Genomic DNA, 8762 nt, shown 5'->3' with positions numbered 1-8762 from the left:
ATACGTTGTACCATAGCCAGTTCCCCCATCTCTGCAGGCCTCTTTTGGACTGCCACTATTACCAAATCTTTCCACCTCTACTGGCCTGCTACTGCCACCATTACCAGTTCCTGCTGACCTCTCCTGGTCTGCTGCTGCCACCATTATCAGCTCTTGTGGCCTCTACTTGCCTGCCTCCATTATCAGCATTACCAGCTCCTTCTAGCTTGTTGGCCTACCTTCATTAGCCGTTCCTGCCACCATTACCAGGTCCTCCAACTTCAGATGGCTGGTCAACCTTAGCACCATTACCACTGGCTAAACAAAATGAGGTGTTGCAACCAAAACTACCCTTTTCCTAGTTATAATGAATCATAATGGTGTGGTGTTGCTGCTGTATTTAAGTCAGGCAACAATGTTAAAATAGTGCAGTCTGTCTCCACTGAGCTACCCCTGATGAAGTCAAGTGGTGTGTGACGATATGCATAGGAAGAAGTCAGGTGACGTCAGCGCTGCTACATCGTTTCGACAGGCAGGGGCTTGCTCTCCATTATTTGATTCTGACCGCTGTTTCATGCGTTTTTAATACTATTATCATGTGAGTTCCTATGCTTTAATAAATATATGCCTTTTAAAGAAGCCTACTGCACTATGGTCTACTTTGTGGTTGTTGAGCTTTATCCACAGAGTTGGCTATACTGAAATCGGGTGCCATTTGTGAAGGTCCAGTGGTGATTCATAAGGGGAAGGATGCATTGAGGAGCAAATTATGTGTTACCCCCACTAATAGGGGTGATGCTTTGTTTGACCTGTGTCCACATACAGGTTCATGCAAGATGAGAGTCCACCTGGAAGTCTATGTTCACTGTGGTGATTCACATGTTGAAGATTTACAGCACTGGGATTTTGGGTGCAATCACCAGCAGGAAGCCGTTTCACTTATTTGGATTTTTTTTTAAGAATTGCATTTATTTTATGTTTTATCATCTTTTGGGACTATCAGTCACGTTTTTGTGTGTATATTTACATGTATTGATTTATGCTAGCAGCGTGGCACTTTTATTTGTTTTAGTCTGTTTTTTATGTTTACACACATAACACGTGTTTGCAGCAGCTCATCTATTATTATTCTCATTATTTAGCAGCGCACAATTTTCTTTTGCCTTTATTAATTGCAAAAATTACTTAACTGGCTATGTATTTTTCTTTTTATAAAATGCCTTGGAACTTGGAGGTTAAGCTCTTGCTATGCTAACTGTGTCTTTAACTTATATACAGTACTGTGCTAAAATTTTAGACAGGTGTGAAGAAATGCTGTAAAGTAAGAATGCTTTCAAAAATATATATTTAAATTAGTTATTTTTTGCAAATTACAAAATGCAAAGTGATTGAACAGAAATAAAATCTAAATCAAATCAATATTTGTTGTTACTACCCTTTGGCTTCAAACCCACATCAATTCTTATACCTGCATACTTTGCATACTTGCATAAATTTCAGGATTTTTTAGGATTATAGTCAGATGTATGATTAACCAAATATACAAAGCAGATGCTAATGATTCTAAATTTCATATGTAGGTTGAAACACAGTCATTAACTGAAACAGAAACAGCTCTGTAGGAGGCTTAAAACTGGGTGAGGAAAAGTCAAACTCTGCTACTAAGTTGAGGTTGTGGGAGACCTTTTGATGTTACAGGTCATACACCATGTCAGGATTGAGCACAGCAATAAGATACAAAGTGGTTATATTGCATCAGCAAGTCTCTCCAAAGAAAGGATTTCAAAGCAGATTGGGGTTTCAAGATGTACTGTTGAAGCTCATATGAAGAAGCACAAAGAAACGGGCAACGTTGAGAACTGTAGCCGCAGTGGTTGGACAAAGGAAACTTAATGCAGCAGATGAAAGACACATCATGCTTACTTCCATTTGACATCAGAAAATGTGCAACAGTGCCATTATCACAGAACTGGCTGAAACCAGTGGGATCCAGGTACACTCAACTACTGTCCAGAGAAATCTGAGAAATTTGATTTTGGATTTGTTTTCTGTTCATTTACTTTCAATTTTGTTAACGGATACAAATAAACTATTAACATTTCTATTTCTGAAAGCATTCATAATTTACAGCATTTTCTACACCTGCCTAAAACCTTGCACAGTAATTTATTTTGCTGCCTGGATAAACTATTCAACACATAAAGGACATGATTATATAGCATAAAGCCATGTTCACACGGTCACATTTTGTAACCATATTGCTTTGTTAATCTATATTTACCATGAACCCAGCAATACCCACCTATGTATGCTGCTAGTTTTGAGACTTTATTATCATCAAAAACGTCAGGTCTCTGGTTAACGGGCAGTACAAATAAACAATAATCCCAATCATGTGATTCCCATGGCAGCAAATCTTTACCTTGTGTTTCTCAATTAAAGGAGTTTCCTCATTCCCCTAGAGGCATTATATACATTTTGTTATTTTATTTTTTAACTCATGCACTTGGGGACTGCCCACCTGCAGTGTAATGTGCAGGCAAAGCAATGTAGTGGTACGTCACTGTCTGCTTCCAGGTTTAGGGCACACATGTGGGCCCCCCGCTGATACCCATTGTTATTGTACACAGCAGGAGCCTGTCAGCAAGTCCTGGGCAATGATTTATGGTTGGGACCTGCTGATTGGCTGTGTGCAATCACAGACCAGAACCCTGTGTTGACAATCAATACAGGGCTTTGAACAGAGTGATTGATCTCACTGTTAACCGCTTTCCCACCGCCTATAGCAAATATACTGCTACAGGGCGGCAGGGGTGCGCAAAATCACACATATATATATGTGATTTTACATTTCCAGGTAGTGGGCACATGCTATTAGCGGCCTCATATATCAATCACCGGGCCCCGGCGGGTGATTACTCACCGGAACCCGGTGATCGCCAAGTATTACCGACAAGGGAGAGAACTGTATGTTAACAATACAGTTCTCTCCCATCAGCTCCTGCACACTGCTTTGTATGGCTCTGTATAGCCATAGAGTCGCTGATCACTTCCGTAGTAAAAAAAAATCTTGTATATATACGGTATACCATAGTTTGTAGACACTATAACTTTCACACAAACCAATTAATATGCACTTTTATGAAGAAATTTGATTTTTTAAAATTTATATTATATTGGATATGTTTTACAGCAGAAAGTAAAAAAAAAAATGTTCAGTCTTTTTTCCTTTATATCACCAAAAAAAGAGTGATCAACTACCACCAAAAGAAAGCTCTATTTTTGTTACAAAATGATACACAGTTTGTTTGGAGTTGCATGACCGCACAATTACCAGTTAACATAGAGCAGTGCCGTATAGCAAAAAATGGCCTGGTCATGAAGGAGGGTAAAATCTTATGGAGCTTAAAAAGTTATATTATATTTATGTTGCATAAATGTAATTATACTGTAAATAATGTTGTATATGTATTTTTTGCTTTTTTACTGCTGCATGCTAGTTCAGAATATTCTTGGCTTCTTTTTGTGTATGTTGTCACAAACTTAATTTACATAGGGAAACCACACTTGTTTGCAGTGTACCTAGTGCTGTTTGATGTACTAATATTCTGGTATAGATTTTTTTTTTTTTTTGGTAGGAAGTTGGTACAGTGTAATTTCGTTTTTCTAAGCTCTGTGGATGTAGTAGGCAGGATTAGAACCTAACACATTTTTACCACCCTATTTACTAAATATTGTTTAAAATAAGTTTTTTTTATCTAGATGGCTTTTAAATAATTTCTATAATGACTAAATTGTGTGTAAGTTTTAGGAAATATGTTTATGTTTATGCTGTGTTACACTAGATTTACTTAAGCAAGAAACAAAAAAATTGTTAGGGTCTACTTGTTTAACATAGACACCATAGCAACTGTTTGCCTGTATATTATTCTCACTTGTGAAAATGCATTTTTTCAGCTTTTTATTGTTTTTTTTTATTAGTCATGTTACCTACATCATTTTTGATGGAACTTTCCTCATGCTCACAGATTAGCCTGTTAAAAGCCACAATACAGTAACAAATTAAAAGATGTGGTCTAAGCTCCTAATTGATTCTATTCCCTCAACAGTACTTTGAAGAGCTATTAATTAGTTCTAATGAGATGGATGGCAACAGTAACTAATTATGTGAACAAAATGGGCCCTATAAAATGGTCTGATAGCTACTCTGTATTCCTACACAAATACATGCTAAACATATTGTCTAAAGAATCAAAGAGCAGTATATTTTATTACCATGTTTTATTCGCTGGAACAGGCAGCAATAAATTATCTCTAACTAAAATGAAATTATAGTTTTTAAACTTATAACAAATCAGAATAAAATGCTGGGATATAAACATGCCCTAGATTCTTTCAGGTTATAAACTTGACCCTATGGTATAATTTTAGCTCTGTCATTGAGCAAGCATCTTTTAGTAAGGTCCTGGCTGATTATTGACAAACTCTGTAAATATATATTATTGATCAGGAATGAGGAAAGAGTCCCTAAGCAGGTTTTCTGAATTTAAATTAGGTTATTGAACTTTTTCCTAATCAATATTGTAGTTAACAGTGGATCACTGAATACATAATATAGTGACAAAATGATTGAATTGTATAATTTAATAGCATTTTCTGCAATTATTATTACATTACAAACAAAACTTAAGGTGGCATTTAACACAAAAGTTAGTACCTATAAAACTACATGAATGCTGTTTATAAATTACACCTTTTTTCGTGTATTTCTATTTTGCTATGTTCATAGTTTATTTCCAGTGTACTATCTTCTTTTTGTCACAATTATTGACGTTCACCTCTAATAAATCAGAGCTAACTTTAGAAGTGCAACATATATTTTCTATAATTGATCAGATTTAGTTTTGTTTGTGAACAAAAATCATAGAAAAGGGTCTTTAGAATGAGTTCCCCCACGCGGTTCACTCTCTTTTGACATGAACGCACATCTATAAAGAAATGTCTGAATAAAATATCATAGAATTTTTTTTTTTTTTAATATAGTATTTTATTGTAAAGAAGACAGATAGAGATACAATGTGGAAATGATTAATGTACATCACACTGTATAGTACAGGTTGAGTAAAATAAATAGACATTTGCAGTAACTTTTAGATAATACATCAGAAGTATCCAAAATACAAAGGTTACAAAAGGGATTATGGAACATTGTACTGCAAAGTGACCAGTATGTAAAGTTTAGTATGTAGTCATTAGTTGCTCTGCACTCCACAAACTCTTATTAAAAATATTAGGAGGGTTTTGACATCAGAAATGAGTGGAAAAGGGGGCATGGAGTGGGGTTAAGTGTAAGGATCCATGAACACTGGTCGTTTTAATAATGCTGGTAATGTTATCTGAGTTTTTCAGCATATTTTTGGGATTTTGTATTAACGTTTTGACGTGTTTTTTCCCATTTGCGGTTTTCAGCGTTTTGTACAAAAAAAATTGTGTTGTATGGTCAAAAAAAGTCAAAAAACGCTGGTTTTCCATGCTTTACCGCATTTTACTGCGTTTTGCAGCGTTAGAGTGTTTTTACAACTAAAAAACTCTAGAAACCCACTAGTTCTGTTATTTTTCCAGCGAAAAAACGCCCCTGCCAAAAAATGTTGATTACTGTCTATGTGTGCATGGACACATAGAATAACATGCTGGGGAGTTTACTAGCAAAAACAGCAGCTGTAAAGACATCTAGTGTGCATGAGAACTAAAGAATAGGAAAGAAGGAAAAACAAGAGGCAGTGAGAGAAGACAATGTTTCTATAAAGACATTAGAGCTATTTTTTTAGTAAAAAAGCATCAACAAAAAGAATGTTACCTGTTATTGTGCATACACATAAAAACATTGTAACCCTGTAAATGTAGAGAACTTGGACCAGATAGAGAAATTGATAGTGCGAGAGATGGGCACCTTAAAGGAGTTCTTAAGGCTTCAGGGCTTTTTTTTACCTTAATGCATTCTCTGTTTTAAGGTAAAAAAAACTTCTATGTCCAGTATTCTCCCCACCACCCCCACCCAGCTCTGTCCATTCACTTGAATGCACAACAGTGGTATAATTCCTGCTGTGATAGCATAGCAAAGCATTTCAGACTTGGAATGTGTACACTCCTGAAATATTCCCAAAATGTGCAGCACATATGGAAAAGTATATTTTTCTTGGCGATAAGTTAAGAGTAAATGTACTATGAAGGCATAATGTGAGGTGGCGTCTCATGGTTTCCTAGCCACAGCCACTTTGCATAATCTCTGTTGCAGGGGCGGACTGACAACTCATGGGGCCCCCGGGCAATAGGGGATCATGGGGCCCCTGTGTCCTTGCTCAAACTCCAAAAAGCCTATGAAAAAGGTACCAGGGCATCTCATGGGGCCCCCTACTGACCCCGGGCTCTCGGGCAGTGCCCGAGTTTCCAAATGGTCAGTCCGCTCTTGCTCTGTTGGTGAATTGCCAATTAGTTCCGATCCCGCCTCTGGACATTCCCTTATTTAAAAGCGTGGTGGCAGCTGTGCACCCTGAACCCCTGATGACATCACATCTGATGAAACGCATCAAAAGGAGCCAGGGAGTACATCACCACGCATATGTGCCACACGTGGCCATCTTGAATGTGGACAGTATTGATGTTTTACCATGTACAGTGCTGTTATGATGTTTTAAACTGAGTAAGTGCAATTTTAAGATAATTAACCTTTTAGAATGCTGGTTTAGTGCGTAGTATACACTATAGTATAGTGTAAGCTGCTTTACATGGTAGTATGAAACTTGCGCAGATTTATTTTCCTTTTTCCATTACCATATTTTTGATACACCTAATCTGCTGCTTGTTAAAGTTTTTAGTTCAGAGTGGATATTTTTGATTTTTAGAGTGCAGCAGAATTTAGGTACCAGTGGGGTGTTTGATGGCATTGTAGGGCTCAAGGTTGATCTTTGTGGCTATTTCTTAAGGTTACAAAACCTAATGATATCTGAGATCCATACAAGATAGGATATAGCGTTCTTAGAACAATATACATCTGAAAACATGGTGCCCTGTAGTTTACATTGGTAAGTGTCTCCGTGTTTTGAATACTTTAACAAGGCTGCAGTAGTCTTCTTACGCTTTTTGGTAACAATACAAAAGCTGAAATCAGATAAACTGGATAAGGAGATTAATTTATTGAAAGAAAAGGACTTGCCAATTAGGGACAATGTTGATTACATTGCCAAGTCTGAGGCGCTTACAAAAACCCTCATGAAAGAGGAGGTAGATCAGTGGGCTAAGAAAAAGAGAAAATGTAACAGAATGCAATGATCATAAAAATAATGTAGTTTTTAAGTGGCAAGCGTTAGATGAAAATAATCCAACTCCTAATCCTTCCCAAATCAGCCAGGGGGTGCAACATATGACAGGATTGGAATATGAATCACAAAACCCCATGGCCAACACTAGAAACCATGAGGTGAGATATAATGAATCCATGAATATGGGAAATCAATATACTGTAGCTCTTGGGGCAGAGGACACCAACTAGATAGATCTAATTGGCATAGGGGGCCTCTGTCAGAAAGATCCAAACATAGATCTCCTTTTCCTAGAGGGAGACATGAATCGGGTTACAGACAGAATCTTCTCTCTAGTGCAGTGGTTCTCAACCTGTGGAACCTCAGGACCCACATTTGTCCTTGGTCCTCAAGTCGGACCCAAAAATAATTTTATTTCTGAAACATTATAATTTATTCCACAAAACTTGTGCAGTATTCTACAATTTATACGCGCTTTTTAAACAGTAAACACCTTCCAAAATGGATAGTGCAGAATCACAGCGTTAGTGAAAATGAAAGTGCTGTTGAGGTAAAAACCCAATAAAATAATTGAAACATATGACATTAATTAGAACTAATGGGGAAACTGGGGATGCTTCTTGCTCTTGATAAGTGTCTAATAGTCTGGGGTGATGGTAGACAAAGCAACTCTGAGGTCGTGTCCAATGTTCATTCTACTCCTGTTTTATGTCTTCAACTGGACCAGAACTGAGAAGCCTCTCACAAAGATATTTTAAACTGAATGGTAGGATGATTTTAATAGCATGGGTTGCGATGGAAGGATATTCAGTCATGACACTACACCAGAATTAAGAGAGGGTTACCTCAGTAAATTTCTTTTTTAGCATCTTTTACTCCTTTCAAAATGTGCTCTCCATCACCAAAGCCACAACTTAGGAAAAGTACCAAGCAGAGTCATTCCCTGGCATCCAATGGTGCTTTTCTTTCCTTCTGCGTGGCTGGCTGGCTGGAAGGAAGTGTAGTTATATCACTTCTCAGCCTTTTGGCTAAGAACAAGTCTAGTATCTGTTCTTATTAGTGTCCAGTAGGGGTGCTCCACCATCATTCTTACCTTTTTTTCGAGGATGGTTGGCTGTATAGCACCCCTGCAGGTATGATGGAGCCTCTGAAGGCTAGTACCAGCTGGAAGAGAAACCGAGGTGCCCACAGGCTGTTGGGGCTTGAGAGCAATTCTCTCGGGAAAACTGGAGGGGCCCACTTCCACCTGATTTGAATGGGTCTACCTTGTTTGGTCAAGGGCTGGGGAGGCAGGGAGTCTGCAGATCAGGGCCCTCTGGAAGTGGTTGCCCCAGGGGTGCTCTATAACACATGGTGATGGGATCCCACATGTGAAAAGTGCACATAGTCACTGTTCTAAACACTTTGTCTGCACTGCGCCTTTTATGGCTAGGCCTTTTGGCTAAGTCCAGGGCAATTTTTTTG

At 37.9% G+C, this 8762-nt stretch overlaps 1 pseudogene; it reads left to right on the top strand.

The window, feature by feature from the left end:
- Window positions 1-8306: 8306 nt before the first annotated feature.
- Window positions 8307-8428, top strand: LOC149449987 (U2 spliceosomal RNA; annotated as a pseudogene).
- The last annotated feature ends 334 nt before the right edge of the window (window positions 8429-8762 follow it).

This window comes from Staurois parvus, unplaced genomic scaffold (assembly GCF_062004578.1).
Source record: "Staurois parvus isolate SC_StPar_1 unplaced genomic scaffold, SC_StPar_1.0 ptg000589l, whole genome shotgun sequence".
NCBI lineage: Eukaryota > Metazoa > Chordata > Amphibia > Anura > Ranidae > Staurois > Staurois parvus.
The sequence above is the reverse complement of the archived record's forward strand: the minus strand, read 5'-3'. Positions and strand labels throughout refer to the sequence as shown.